Here is a 15,240-nt window from a genome sequence, read left to right on the forward strand (position 1 = left end):
ATAGGGCATGCATTAACGCGTCGCAAAACCCAAACCAATGGGGAGGAAAACAACATACCAACATCCAAACAAACTCACCCATATTGGATCAAAGAGCCGGTGGTCTCCCACCGGCTGCCATCGATATAGTAAGGGAGGAAATAGCTGGGGCGTTCCGAGATAAGCTCGGAGTTAGTATAGTCCCCGGGGGGCAGTCATATCGGAGACCTTATGATAGCTAGTTTGACCGGCTCCCATACCCACAAGGGACCAGAATACCTGAATTTGCAAAGTTTTCGGGTGACCAAGAAAAGAGCACGCGTGAGCACATAGACTAGTTCTTAGCACAGTTAGGAGAATTGGCTGACACCGAAGCATTCCGTGTACGTTTATTTTCATTATCTTTAACAGGAACTGCATTCACATGGTATGCCATGCTCCCTCCTAACTCCATTTTGTCGTGGGGAGATTTAGAACAAAAATTTCATGAATATTTCTTCTCTGGCAATTATGAGCTAGATTTAGTAGACTTAGTAGCCCTACGACAAGAAAAGGATGAATTGGTTAGTGATTACATACGGAGATTCCGGGATACGAGAAATGGATGCTTTCAAATTCATTTAACAGATAAACAACTGGCGGGAATAGACTTTGATGGATTGCGCTATTATTTAAAAGAGAAATTAGAAGGCATCCAGTTCTTTACGCTAGCACAATTACATTAGAGAGCTTCGGCTTGTGAAAGCCGAAGCAAAGAACTAGTCAAAACGGTTCATCATAATGTCCATATAGTAGAACACAGTCAAAGTAGTTCGGACGGTGAACCAAAGGAAATTTACACTGCCGAAATAGTTTGGCCTGAGCAGGCCAAATCTTCGGCTTGCTCCTCCTTGCAGCCAGTTCAAAAGAAACGGCAGGAGGAGATTAAGTTTACATTTAATGTTGGCAAATGTGATAAGATGTTTGATGAATTACTAAAAAATGGTAACATTAAGATTGATTATATCGTTCCACCTGCCGACGAACTAAAGCGTCACACATATTGCAAGTGGCACAACTCATTTTCCCATGCCACTAATGATTGTAATGTGTTCCGACGACAAATCCAATCGGCCATTAATGAGGGACGATTGAAATTTCAGGAGGACACGGAGCCCTTTCCAATGAATATGATCGACTTCAATGGCAAAAAGGTCCTAATTTGGCCCAGCATAGCCGATAAGGGCAAAGACAAAGAAGTCATCATCGGCAACGCACGGGAGGCCGATGGAAACAACAAAATTGCTTGCAGGAAAGTGGTGGCCGAGAAGACTCCTGATGGAGGGGAGACACTGAAGGTGACCATCACAAACTCCGGCACTGGAGGGCAAGTGCAGACAAGGGGACATGCGCAAGAACCCATACTACGCATCGCGGACGATCCGGTGCTCAGGCGCGGACGGTCCGTGACATCGCCAGACAGTCCGGAGCTTTCCAGCGGACGGTCCGGTGTCACACCCGGCTTTAAGGAACAAAGTCAGGTGCATCTCATACATGCGCCAAGAAGACAACATATATAATAACAGAGTGTATAGAGATAAATGTCATAATAATCAGAGTATTTATTACATAGCGGAAGACTTATTACAAAGTAAAAGAATAAATATAAAACGAACTAAGGATCGTCGGCGCCAATGTCAACTGAGAAACGCCACCTAGATCATATTATACTCCTCGCCTTGTGGCTCCTCCTGAACCACCTGCTCTTCTCCTGTGGGGGGGGTGTGAGACAGCAAGGGTGAGCTCACACATGATCATCGCTCAACAAGTTGTGGGGAATAATGTGACACGAACTCACCAAAGGTGGGAGCTCATGTGAAGTGTAAGGCTGATCAATGATAGGGGTTAAAGCTGAGCATTGCTTTTAAGTAGTTGGTCAAGATTTTATTAGCAGTTACTAAGTGTAAGTAAATACCAAACCTTAAATAAAGTAATTGAACAAATTAATAATAAACCCATGCATATGCAAATGACAAAATTGAATTTAAGTTCCATAATTTAAACATCAGAGAGTCCTGAGCTGCTCATGACCGCGAGCACGGCTAGTATACCAGTTTTACACTCTGCAGAGGTTGTACCCTTTACCCACAAGTCATGTTACCCATTTGCCAAGGGGTCGCGAATCCCATACACCTCTACCTAGGAAGCGCGGCAGGGCAACACTACGAGGCCTTTACAAAGTTCCACTAGCTTCCGAAAACCCGCTACAGTTTATGGGAAGATCCAGTACAGGGTTCCTGGCTGACCGCCATCGCAGCAAAATCAACCAGGGACCTCCCCGCACTGACCTCTCCCCTACTGCCCTTGCCCCTTTCGGGTAAGGTAGTCTTCCACTAGCTTTCCTAGTTAATCAGCCAAGGGCGTCCCATTAAACCCTTGTGGTGGCACGTGGTTCTCAAGTTAAGCTCTATGTTCCAATTAACATTAATGATAACAACATGAACATAAACAGAATAACAACAAGAATTGGAACATAGATATAATAAATGATTATCCCAAAACCATGTAAAGCAATAGCAAAACTACCCAAGTGATTCAGGGGTAAACAAGGTAATGAGATAAACAATCTAGGGTGACCTATTGGGTCCCATCAAAATTAACCTATGCATGAATAAGTGATATTAAGAACATTATTGGGTAAAAAGTGGTCAAGGGCACAACTTGCCTGGCACTTGAGATTCCAGGTACCCACTTGCTTTTCCGATGACACGAGCCTTCGTGCTAGTCGTAGCAATACAAACAAACATGGTATAGATAAAATTAACATCACACCAAACATAAGAACAAACTGAACAATAATGATCTACGCGTTGCTACGGGACTAACGCAACTTGAATGGATCAAATCGGAGTTAAAACGAAGAATTTACGAATTTCCGAAGTTTTACGTGTTTGGTACAAGATTAATTAAGTGATCAGATTTAATATGAGGTTTATGCTAAAACAGTGTTACTAAGTGATAAACAATATTATTACAAAATTATAGGAACTGGAATGGGTTAAAAAGGCCCTAATCTGAATTTTCTATGAATTAATTATGATTCTGGAATTATTTTCGTATAGGAAAAGTAATTTCTATAATGCTTTTCTCAAATTCCCTGGTTACTGGTCTGAGCGCACTAATACCGAGAAGTGCAGGGGCTCGCTGTAACTCTTCCAACGACTCAGTTTACCCACGCAGTGGACCGCGGGTTGATTTATAAATACTTCAGGGACTCTTTTAGAAAGACGCCCCGCCGAAGGGGTACGGGTGGCGCAGGACCGTTGGATCCGCAACCGAGCGCCAGGATAATATCCTCCCCGTGTTATCCCAGCGACTAATCCTACCCCTCCATTTCACCATCTACGGATCCGGTCAACTACCCTCCAGACCATAGGATCTAGGATCAACGGCTCTGACCTATTCTTGCGAAAGGTTACTGTAAAGGGAGTTCGTCATTCTAATCCAGATCGCCTAGAACCAATCGGACGGTCCAGAAGTCGCCTCCCCCATAGCCTCACGCTGGAGCACGCACACGGCGGCATCGGAGAAGACTGTGGCGGCGCACACGCCGGCGAGGGATGATCAGCTACCTGGTACCCTATTCCGCGAACTAACGTACGATTTACAGATAGCAGGGCAATACGAACTTGCTCGAAGGTAATTTACCGGTGGTGGTGATGACGACGGGCCAGGCCACGATGAAGGGCGGCTCGTGGTGGGACGATGGTCACCGGCGAGAAATTCAGCCGGCAGCAGAGGTCCACGAACCCCGCAACCACCCCCAACGCGATCTGCACACGCCAGTGAATCGCCGAGTGGCTTATTGAGGGCTGGGCAACGACGAGAGTATGGATTGCCCACGACGGCGCTTCTTCCCTTCCTCCCCCACGACAGCAATGGAGATGGGGCGAGGTATGAGGGCGAGAGGGGCGGTTCCCGATTTTATAGCCCGAGGCAAGTCCCAGTTAATACCCGCAGGGTTGGAGCCCCACGCTTCGGCCGGTACTGTCACTGGGATCGCCGGCGGCAAATACGGTGATGGTAGTTGGGCGCGGCGACGGAGGCTGAGGGAGCGAAGGAGTCATCGCGTGCTGGGCCCGCATGGTAGACACCGCAGATATGACAACTAGCTGCATGCGAGGGCGTTAGACTCGGCCGTGGAGCGAGATGCGCGCGCCAGGTGAGAGGAGATCGCGCGGTGGCTTCGCCGTTGAAGCAGAGTTGGAAGCGGACGAAAACGATGACAAGTGGGCCCACCCCTCGGGCAGAGTTACAAACGCGAGCGCACAGGAAGGTGGCTGGCGGCGCTAGGGTAAGGCGCGGCAATGGTCAGCGCAGTGAAAGAAAAAAAAAATGGAGATGGGCCAGCGCAAGGGGGATTCGGCCCAGACGGCGATTTTCCTTTTTTTTTTATTTTGTTTCCCTTTTCTTTCTCTTTCCAATTTTACAAGGATTCAAATTGAATTCAAATAATCCACTGAATTCAAATCTTTGTTGTGAATTTGTAACTTAGGTTAAATATTCAAATCAATGATGCTAGTATGAGAAGGCACACCTATGTATATTTTCTTTATAGTGAATATAGAGTTCTCCTTTCCTTTTTCCTTTCCACTTTTTTTCCTATTTTGCTAATTCTCCTAAATTCCAATTTGAGGTACTAACATATTTTTTTCTTTACAATATATATATATTTATTATATTGTCATAAAATGCACACCCAATAAAATCCAGCATGATGCAAAATTTTGTGGCATATCTTTTAGTTATATTTTTTTTAAATGAGGTGTTCACATGTCATGATAAGTATAGATCACAAAATATCGGGCTCTCCTCTATCTTCACTATTTACATTTTTGGGTATTACAAATCCTACCCCCCTTAAAAAGAATCTCGTCCTCGAGATTTAAGAAGAACGAGGGAAAAGGTGGGGAAAATCTATGCGAAGCTCTTCTTCTCTTTCCCAAGTTGCTTCATCTTCACCGTGGTGACCCCATTGCACTTTGCACATCTTTATCACCTTATTTCTTGTAACTCGAGTCAAAGTATCAAGAATCTTGATAGGATACTCCATGTAAGTCAAATCACCCTAAACACTGAGCTCTTCCGTTGGTAACTGTTCCTCAGGGACACCGAGACACTTCTTAAGTTAAGACACATAAAATACATCATGCACATCAGATAGATTATCGGTAGCTCGAGTTGGTAGGCCATCTCTCCAATTTGCCTAAAAAACTCTGAATGGTCCGATAAAACGAGGGGACAATTTGCCCTTAATCTTGAATCTCCTCATTCCCCGAAGTGGTGACATTCTTGAGGTACACATGATCACCTTCCTCAAATTCCAGTGGTCTTCTATTATCAGCGTAGCTCTTTTGTCTGGTCTGAGCTACCCTCAAATTCTCTCGGATTATACAGACTTGTTCTTCTGCCTCTTGAATAAGTTTAGGTCCAAAGAACTGTCTTCCTCTAGTCTGGTCCAAAATAGAGGAGTCCTGCACTTCTTGCCATATAGAGCCTCAAAAGGTGACATCTTCAGACTGGCTTGGTAACTATTATTATACGAGAACTCAGCATAAGGCAGACTCTTATCCCAACTTCCTCCATGCTGAAGGGCACATGCTCTCAACATATCTTCCAATACTTGATTAGTCCTTTCAGTCTGTCCATCAGTCTGAGGGTGATAAGCCGTACTAAAATTCAGCTTTGTACTCATGTTCTCATGAAAGCTTCTCCAAAATCTTGAGGTAAACTGCGAACCTCGATCAGACACGATCTTCTTTGGCACTCCATGCAAACACACAATCCGAGCCATATATAACTCTGCTAGCTGAGAACCTTTATAAGTAGTCTTCACAGGAATAAAGTGAGCCACTTTAGTTAATCTATCCACAATCACCCATATAGCATCATATCCTTTCTGGGTGCGAGGCAATCCAGTAATAAAATCCATACCAATCTCTTCCCACTTCCACTCGGGTATCTTCAGTGGATGTAATAATCCAGCTGGCCTCTGGTGTTCAGCCTTAACTCTTTGACATACATCGCACATAGCCACATGTGCAGCCATATCTCTCTTCAGTCCATAACACCAATACTTCTGTTTCAAATCCTGATACATCTTAGTACTACCAGGATGAATAGAATAGTCCGGGTCATGGCCTCCTTTAAAATAGTCTCTCGAATGCTTTCAATATCAGGAACACATATCCTGTCCTTGAACCAAACAGTGCCTTGCTCATCTTCCGTGAATTCCGGAACTCGACCCACAGTAATCAGATCCTTAATTTCTTTTATTTTAGCATCATCAAGTTGACCTTTGCGGATTTCTTGCTCCAAAGTAGGTTCCACATCAATCGTAACTCCTTTAGTATGAGCAACTATCCCCAGGTTAAGTCTCCTGAAATCCTCAACAATCTCGTCGGGTAGCTGGGCAACAATAGCTGAATGAACATGCTCCTTTCGACTCAAGGCATCTGCAACCAAATTCGCCTTGCCCGGGTGATAGTGAATCTCCAAGTCGTAATCCTTAATAAACTCCAACCAACGGCGTTGCCTAAGGTTGAGATTCTTTTGAGTGAATATATACTTCCAACTCTTATGATCCGTGTATACTTGACACTTGGTCCCCATGATATAATGTCTCCAAATCTTAAGCGCGTGCACAACGGCTGCCAATTCCAAGTCATGCGTGGGGTAGTTCAGTTCATGTTTGCGTAACTGACGAGAAGCGTAGGCGATCACGTGTCCTTCTTGCATGAGCACACATCCAAGTCCTTGGCCACATGCATCACAATAAATATCAAATCCTTTCTGCAGATCTGGCATAATCAATACTGGTGGCGACATTAGTCTCTCCTTCAATTGATCAAAGCTTTCTTGACAGTTGTCATCCCACTTAAATTCTCTCCCTTTCTCCAGAAGCGATGTCATAGGCTTGGCAATCTTAGAGAATCCCTCAATAAATCTCCGATAATATCCTGCAAGCCCTAAGAAACTCCGAATCTCAGTAACTGTAGTGGGCACTCTCCACTCCATTATCTCCTTAACTTTAGCAGGATCCACTGAAATTCCTCCATTAGAAATAATATGACCAAGAAATGGCACCTCGCCAATCCAAAACTCGCACTTGCTGAACTTGGCATATAGCTGGTTATCTCGTAGCTTTTGTAGCACCAATCTCAGATGTTCCTCATGATCACTATCACTCTTGGAATAAATAAAAATATCGTCGATCAAAACCACGACGAATCTGACCAGATCATGAACACCTTATCCTTCAGATCCATAAAATAGCTGGTGCATTAGTTAGTCCAAATGACATAACGATGAACTCATATAATCCATATCGGGTCGAGAAATCCGTCTTGGGAATATCCGATGGCCTAATCTTCATTTGATGATAACTCGTTTGGAGATCAATCTTTGAGAATACTCTAGCACCTCTCATCTGATCAAATAAATCCTCAATGCGGGGTAATGGATACTTGTTCTTCACCGTGACATCATTAAGTGATCTATAATCCACACACATCCGCTGCGATCCATCCTTCTTCTGTACAAACAAGACCGGTGCTCCCCACGGTGAGGAATTCGAACGAATGTATCCAGACTCTTGTAACTCAGTTAACTGCTTCTTAAGTTCCTTCAACTCCTCTGGAAAGACATCCGGAAAATATCTAACCACACGGATGTTGACACCAACAAACTTCCCATCTACTAAGAATGCCGCTAGTCTGATGGTGGCAGTCATTGCAACTTCAACTTCAAAGCTGTGTCCTTTGGAACTGGTGAGTTCTACGGTTCCCTTAGCACAGTGTATATACTGCCTTTGCCTTTCTTAACCATGACATACCAAGGATCATATCTATAGTGCTCTCTTCTAACACTATAGGGGTAGTCCATTTGGGATAGAAATATAGGGTAAGAAAGGAAGAATTGTAGACGAGGTGAGTAATTACGACGAATGTTACTGCGGTTGATTTATTAGCTAAGTAGATTAGTGTGTCACCTACTAAAGATAATACAATACCTTATAGTGGTACATGCTAAGATGCCCGTCTATACTATTTCAATCAATCAAAGAAGCAAATCAGACATTGATCATCAGAACAATCAACCAACATTTTTAATAGAGAAAATAGTTTTAATTTTGGTCTTAGGCCTCCTATCTCTTAAAAATGTCATAGGGGTAGGGATTCCAAGGTGTGAAATCCATCTTGTCTCAGAATAGAAAAGATAAGGATGATTAGAGTAGAACAGTAGAAGGTGAGACAGGATCAAGATAAGTGTAGAAAGAATCAGAGTAAGGTAAGTATAGAATGAATCAGAATAAGATAAGTAGGTCCATTTCTATCTAGGTTTCGTCCTACAGTCAACATTTCCTCTGATACCACTTCTGTCACACCCGGCTTTAAGGAACAAAGTCAGGTGCATCTCATACATGCGCCAAGAAGACAACATATATAATAACAGAGTGTATAGAGATAAATGTCATAATAATCAGAGTATTTATTACATAGCGGAAGACTTATTACAAAGTAAAAGAATAAATATAAAACGAACTAAGGATCGTCGGCGCCAATGTCAACTGAGAAACGCCACCTAGATCATATTATACTCCTCGCCTTGTGGCTCCTCCTGAACCACCTGCTCTTCTCCTGTGGGGGGGGGGTGTGAGACAGCAAGGGTGAGCTCACACATGATCATCGCTCAACAAGTTGTGGGGAATAATGTGACACGAACTCACCAAAGGTGGGAGCTCATGTGAAGTGTAAGGCTGATCAATGATAGGGGTTAAAGCTGAGCATTGCTTTTAAGTAGTTGGTCAAGATTTTATTAGCAGTTACTAAGTGTAAGTAAATACCAAACCTTAAATAAAGTAATTGAACAAATTAATAATAAACCCATGCATATGCAAATGACAAAATTGAATTTAAGTTCCATAATTTAAACATCAGAGAGTCCTGAGCTGCTCATGACCGCGAGCACGGCTAGTATACCAGTTTTACACTCTGCAGAGGTTGTACCCTTTACCCACAAGTCATGTTACCCATTTGCCAAGGGGTCGCGAATCCCATACACCTCTACCTAGGAAGCGCGGCAGGGCAACACTACGAGGCCTTTACAAAGTTCCACTAGCTTCCGAAAACCCGCTACAGTTTATGGGAAGATCCAGTACAGGGTTCCTGGCTGACCGCCATCGCAGCAAAATCAACCAGGGACCTCCCCGCACTGACCTCTCCCCTACTGCCCTTGCCCCTTTCGGGTAAGGTAGTCTTCCACTAGCTTTCCTAGTTAATCAGCCAAGGGCGTCCCATTAAACCCTTGTGGTGGCACGTGGTTCTCAAGTTAAGCTCTATGTTCCAATTAACATTAATGATAACAACATGAACATAAACAGAATAACAACAAGAATTGGAACATAGATATAATAAATGATTATCCCAAAACCATGTAAAGCAATAGCAAAACTACCCAAGTGATTCAGGGGTAAACAAGGTAATGAGATAAACAATCTAGGGTGACCTATTGGGTCCCATCAAAATTAACCTATGCATGAATAAGTGATATTAAGAACATTATTGGGTAAAAAGTGGTCAAGGGCACAACTTGCCTGGCACTTGAGATTCCAGGTACCCACTTGCTTTTCCGATGACACGAGCCTTCGTGCTAGTCGTAGCAATACAAACAAACATGGTATAGATAAAATTAACATCACACCAAACATAAGAACAAACTGAACAATAATGATCTACGCGTTGCTACGGGACTAACGCAACTTGAATGGATCAAATCGGAGTTAAAACGAAGAATTTACGAATTTCCGAAGTTTTACGTGTTTGGTACAAGATTAATTAAGTGATCAGATTTAATATGAGGTTTATGCTAAAACAGTGTTACTAAGTGATAAACAATATTATTACAAAATTATAGGAACTGGAATGGGTTAAAAAGGCCCTAATCTGAATTTTCTATGAATTAATTATGATTCTGGAATTATTTTCGTATAGGAAAAGTAATTTCTATAATGCTTTTCTCAAATTCCCTGGTTACTGGTCTGAGCGCACTAATACCGAGAAGTGCAGGGGCTCGCTGTAACTCTTCCAACGACTCAGTTTACCCACGCAGTGGACCGCGGGTTGATTTATAAATACTTCAGGGACTCTTTTAGAAAGACGCCCCGCCGAAGGGGTACGGGTGGCGCAGGACCGTTGGATCCGCAACCGAGCGCCAGGATAATATCCTCCCCGTGTTATCCCAGCGACTAATCCTACCCCTCCATTTCACCATCTACGGATCCGGTCAACTACCCTCCAGACCATAGGATCTAGGATCAACGGCTCTGACCTATTCTTGCGAAAGGTTACTGTAAAGGGAGTTCGTCATTCTAATCCAGATCGCCTAGAACCAATCGGACGGTCCAGAAGTCGCCTCCCCCATAGCCTCACGCTGGAGCACGCACACGGCGGCATCGGAGAAGACTGTGGCGGCGCACACGCCGGCGAGGGATGATCAGCTACCTGGTACCCTATTCCGCGAACTAACGTACGATTTACAGATAGCAGGGCAATACGAACTTGCTCGAAGGTAATTTACCGGTGGTGGTGATGACGACGGGCCAGGCCACGATGAAGGGCGGCTCGTGGTGGGACGATGGTCACCGGCGAGAAATTCAGCCGGCAGCAGAGGTCCATGAACCCCGCAACCACCCCCAACGCGATCCGCACACGCCAGTGAATCGCCGAGTGGCTTATTGAGGGCTGGGCAACGACGAGAGTATGGATTGCCCACGACGGCGCTTCTTCCCTTCCTCCCCCACGACAGCAATGGAGATGGGGCGAGGTATGAGGGCGAGAGGGGCGGTTCCCGATTTTATAGCCCGAGGCAAGTCCCAGTTAATACCCGCAGGGTTGGAGCCCCACGCTTCGGCCGGTACTGTCACTGGGATCGCCGGCGGCAAATACGGTGATGGTAGTTGGGCGCGGCGACGGAGGCTGAGGGAGCGAAGGAGTCATCGCGTGCTGGGCCCGCATGGTAGACACCGCAGATATGACAACTAGCTGCATGCGAGGGCGTTAGACTCGGCCGTGGAGCGAGATGCGCGCGCCAGGTGAGAGGAGATCGCGCGGTGGCTTCGCCGTTGAAGCAGAGTTGGAAGCGGACGAAAACGATGACAAGTGGGCCCACCCCTCGGGCAGAGTTACAAACGCGAGCGCACAGGAAGGTGGCTGGCGGCGCTAGGGTAAGGCGCGGCAATGGTCAGCGCAGTGAAAGAAAAAAAAAATGGAGATGGGCCAGCGCAAGGGGGATTCGGCCCAGACGGCGATTTTCCTTTTTTTTTATTTTGTTTCCCTTTTCTTTCTCTTTCCAATTTTACAAGGATTCAAATTGAATTCAAATAATCCACTGAATTCAAATCTTTGTTGTGAATTTGTAACTTAGGTTAAATATTCAAATCAATGATGCTAGTATGAGAAGGCACACCTATGTATATTTTCTTTATAGTGAATATAGAGTTCTCCTTTCCTTTTTCCTTTCCACTTTTTTTCCTATTTTGCTAATTCTCCTAAATTCCAATTTGAGGTACTAACATATTTTTTTCTTTACAATATATATATATTTATTATATTGTCATAAAATGCACACCCAATAAAATCCAGCATGATGCAAAATTTTGTGGCATATCTTTTAGTTATATTTTTTTTAAATGAGGTGTTCACATGTCATGATAAGTATAGATCACAAAATATCGGGCTCTCCTCTATCTTCACTATTTACATTTTTGGGTATTACACGGCAACGCCGAAGAACCAAGGCGACCACGTACCTTCAAACCACGACGACTAGAAATAGGTACGTGGAAAACTAACACGTTCAAGGCAACTGGTCGGTTGGTAAAATCCAGCCCGACCTTTGACCAATTATTGTCTAAATATGTGAAAAAGAAGGCTGGCCCTAGCGACCGGCCACCAAAGCGACCTCGCTTACCCACCCAGGTGCGACGGCAGGTTAGGCCGATTGGACCACCACACCAATCGGAAAAGGACGGGAGGTCATAATGTTCAATTAAGACCTAACGTACCTGCATGGACACCTCCACCACCATATCCACCTATGCCATATCCATACACATACATACCTCCACCATATGTCCCAAATCAAATGTGGGGCATGCCACCATACCCATTTGGGATGCCACAGTACCCCGTTTGGGGGCCCCCAAACATCTGTATTCAATAGGTTGACACCTCCAGTACAAAACCGATTGAGAGCCCCTCAATCTGGTCCACGAGCACAGGCCCAGCAAGATTACCGAACAACTCGGCCCCAAAGACTGACTAACCCGGCAGGGGGCATACAACTACAACCTCCAATAGTACGAAAAAAGGAGACGTCATTAAAATAGGAACGACAGATGTCGTCGTACAACAAAATAACGAAGGGCCGATGATTTTTGGTGAATCGACCAACACAAACAAAAGGGAAGGTACGACTGTCAACAAAACAGCCGATCCAAAATACTCCATGCCTCGATGGTGCCCATCGGGATTGACACGATCACAAAAGCAAAAATTACAGCGCCTTAGAGCAAAGGAGAATCAGGAGAAGGAGGCGGAAAAAATATTCAATGACACACATCCGCAGTATCTGCCACCACAAAAGATATGGAGACCAAAGGCCGTTGAGGAAAATCAAACGGCCACAAAGACAGAAAATAAAACAACAACTGTGCAGCTCTTTGCAGGTATGGCAGACAGTCCGGCTATAAAGACCGGACCAACCGTACAGGCGCGGACCGTCCGACCCCTAAGGCCGACTCATCCGCAATACACCATGACACTTGCAACGACGTACCAACACCCATGGAGGAAGACGACCTGCAAAGAGAAGACCTGGTCGACTACGAAGCTACGCCAGAACACTTAGAAAATTAGGAAAGCAAGGTGACGAATTGGTCAGGACCAGTATGGCGCTCGGCGGTATTGGGACAAACAGTTCGATCAAAGCTAAAGGGGTCAAGTCCATTGAGTCAACCATCGAGACTAAGGCCACTGCGTATCATCCTAGTAAGTGTCAAGATGCCTAAGAAAACTGATGTGATCACATCGAGTTAGTTGCTTTTGGTTCGCTCAGCTCCACCAAAAGGCAGGGGGGCATATGTTTGGAACCAAAGTGAGCCGGCGGACGGTCCGGTCCTGAGGCCGAACGGTCCGAGGTTCGGACGGTCCGCGCATGTGGGCCGGACGGTCCGCGCAAGCGCAGAACAGATTAGGGTTCCGAGTTTTGTGCTACGGTTGTTAGCTAAATTCGCAGGATTCGCTCGGAAATTAGTTTGTAAAGGGTCCAGCCCCCTCCTCTATAAATAGAGAGGTATACGGCCGATTTGTAATGATCAATCGAATCTAAAACACTTTTATCTCGCATTTATTTCCTGTACAATTAGGAGTAGTTCTAGTCTAGTTCTAGTTTAGTCTCTCGATCTCTAAATTCTCCGCTTCTCTTCGACTCTACGTCGATTAGAGGAGTCTAGGTAGGCCTGCCCGAGCCTAGACACCATCTAGGATCTCTCCTCCCCGACGGGGTCCCTCCCGGGAGCGAGATCCAGGCGCCGCCGGCGATCTTCCGCCGCCCCTGCGCACGCACGGACCGTCTAGCCCTAGGGCACGGACCGTCCGGCCGTCAGGCAAGAACCCTAGCCCCTGCGCCAGGTCGCGGACCGTCCGGCCCCTGGCCATGGACCGTCCGCGCCTGACCAGAGAGCACCGCCACGATTCTTGTTGAGTGTTTGGCGCTCCAAAAAGGCGTCAACACATGTCAAAGTAGTCATGGCTGCGATGGATCCATAATTTTGGGTTTTCGCCATCAAACACAGGAAAATTCAATTTAGGCAAATGACCACGCATCGCGCCCCCTATGGTCGGATATGACAGATCGCCCACGTGCTGATGGAATTCCGAAGTATGCACAGCTAGAGAACGAGGCAATGATGAACACATACCCTTGACCGAGGATGGAGGAGGGTGGTGACCGACCCAAAACCATCCTCCCGGTGGCTCGATTCGATGCGGTGCCCATGGGGCCTGTTGGCTGGAACTCCGGTAGGTTGTTGCTCGGCAGCCGGCGGAGAAGGAGCGAGGATGCCTGCCATAGCGGACGAATTGTCCACTACAGCACGCTCCCAATTTTTGGAGATCTTGCCCACCTCGAGTCGCAGGTCATCCATCACCCCTTCCATGTTCATCCGCCAATCTTCTAGCACATCGGTGGCTTGTTCCAGAGCCCCCACGCGGAGGTCTTGCCCAACGGTGAACTCCGAGAAGGTCGCGTTCCAACACGACTCCTGCTCGGCCACTCTGCGATCCCACTTGGAGTCATGTTCAGAGAAACGCCGCGACAACTCATCTAGGATGAGTTGAGTGTCTAGATTCATGAGAACACGTCAGAGGCGAGCACGGGTAAAGTAATGCTGCTGGTCGCCGCGATCCAGCGCGCCAACACCCACAAGCCAAGGATCGGCTACCTCTGATACCACTTGTTAGCGACTTGCATAAGTTGGAACACACACGCACACAATATCTGGATAATGCAGAGACAGAAGAACAGAGTAGTTGAGATAGTACTTGGAAAGGAAGAAAGACTAGAGTTCTATTACAGCATAAAAATCCTACGCGTCGCCGAACCCTTATTTAATAACCGGCTGGATTACTCTGTGCTGTTTACCCACGCCGGCCCAAAGACCTTTGGGTTGCGCTTCCTCAGCCTTTTGGCCCGACACGTAGGGATGAAAGTAGGATGGGAAAATCCCGTACCGACCATTATCGTATAACCGATTTTGTTAGTTTTGTCCCGATCAATTTCGAACCCGATGTAAAAAACGAAAACGGAACGAAAACGGGATATACAAAACGGTAAACGGAAACGGAAACGGTAGAGTGGTTTTCCCGACCGTTTAACCGGGATCCCGTTTTTAATCGGGATGATCCCGTTTTATTACCGTATTTTGTAATTCGGAATCACTTGAATATAGCCTGCTCTAAATCTCCAATTCAGACGGCACTTTGAGGCCCAGCCCATCTAAGAAAAACCTAACCTAGCACTGTCTCTCCCAGCCCCAGGCAGCTGTAACGCAACGCCGCCGCCCGTCCCTAGGCCCTAGCGGCTAGCTCGCGCGAGCGCGTCCTGCTCTGTGCTCTCAGTGCTCTGTGCTCTCTCGGTCTCTCCCAGCCCCATTGCCCCAAG

The sequence above is a fragment of the Zea mays genome, chromosome 7 (genome assembly GCF_902167145.1).
Source record: "Zea mays cultivar B73 chromosome 7, Zm-B73-REFERENCE-NAM-5.0, whole genome shotgun sequence".
NCBI classification, from domain to species: Eukaryota; Viridiplantae; Streptophyta; class Magnoliopsida; order Poales; family Poaceae; genus Zea; species Zea mays.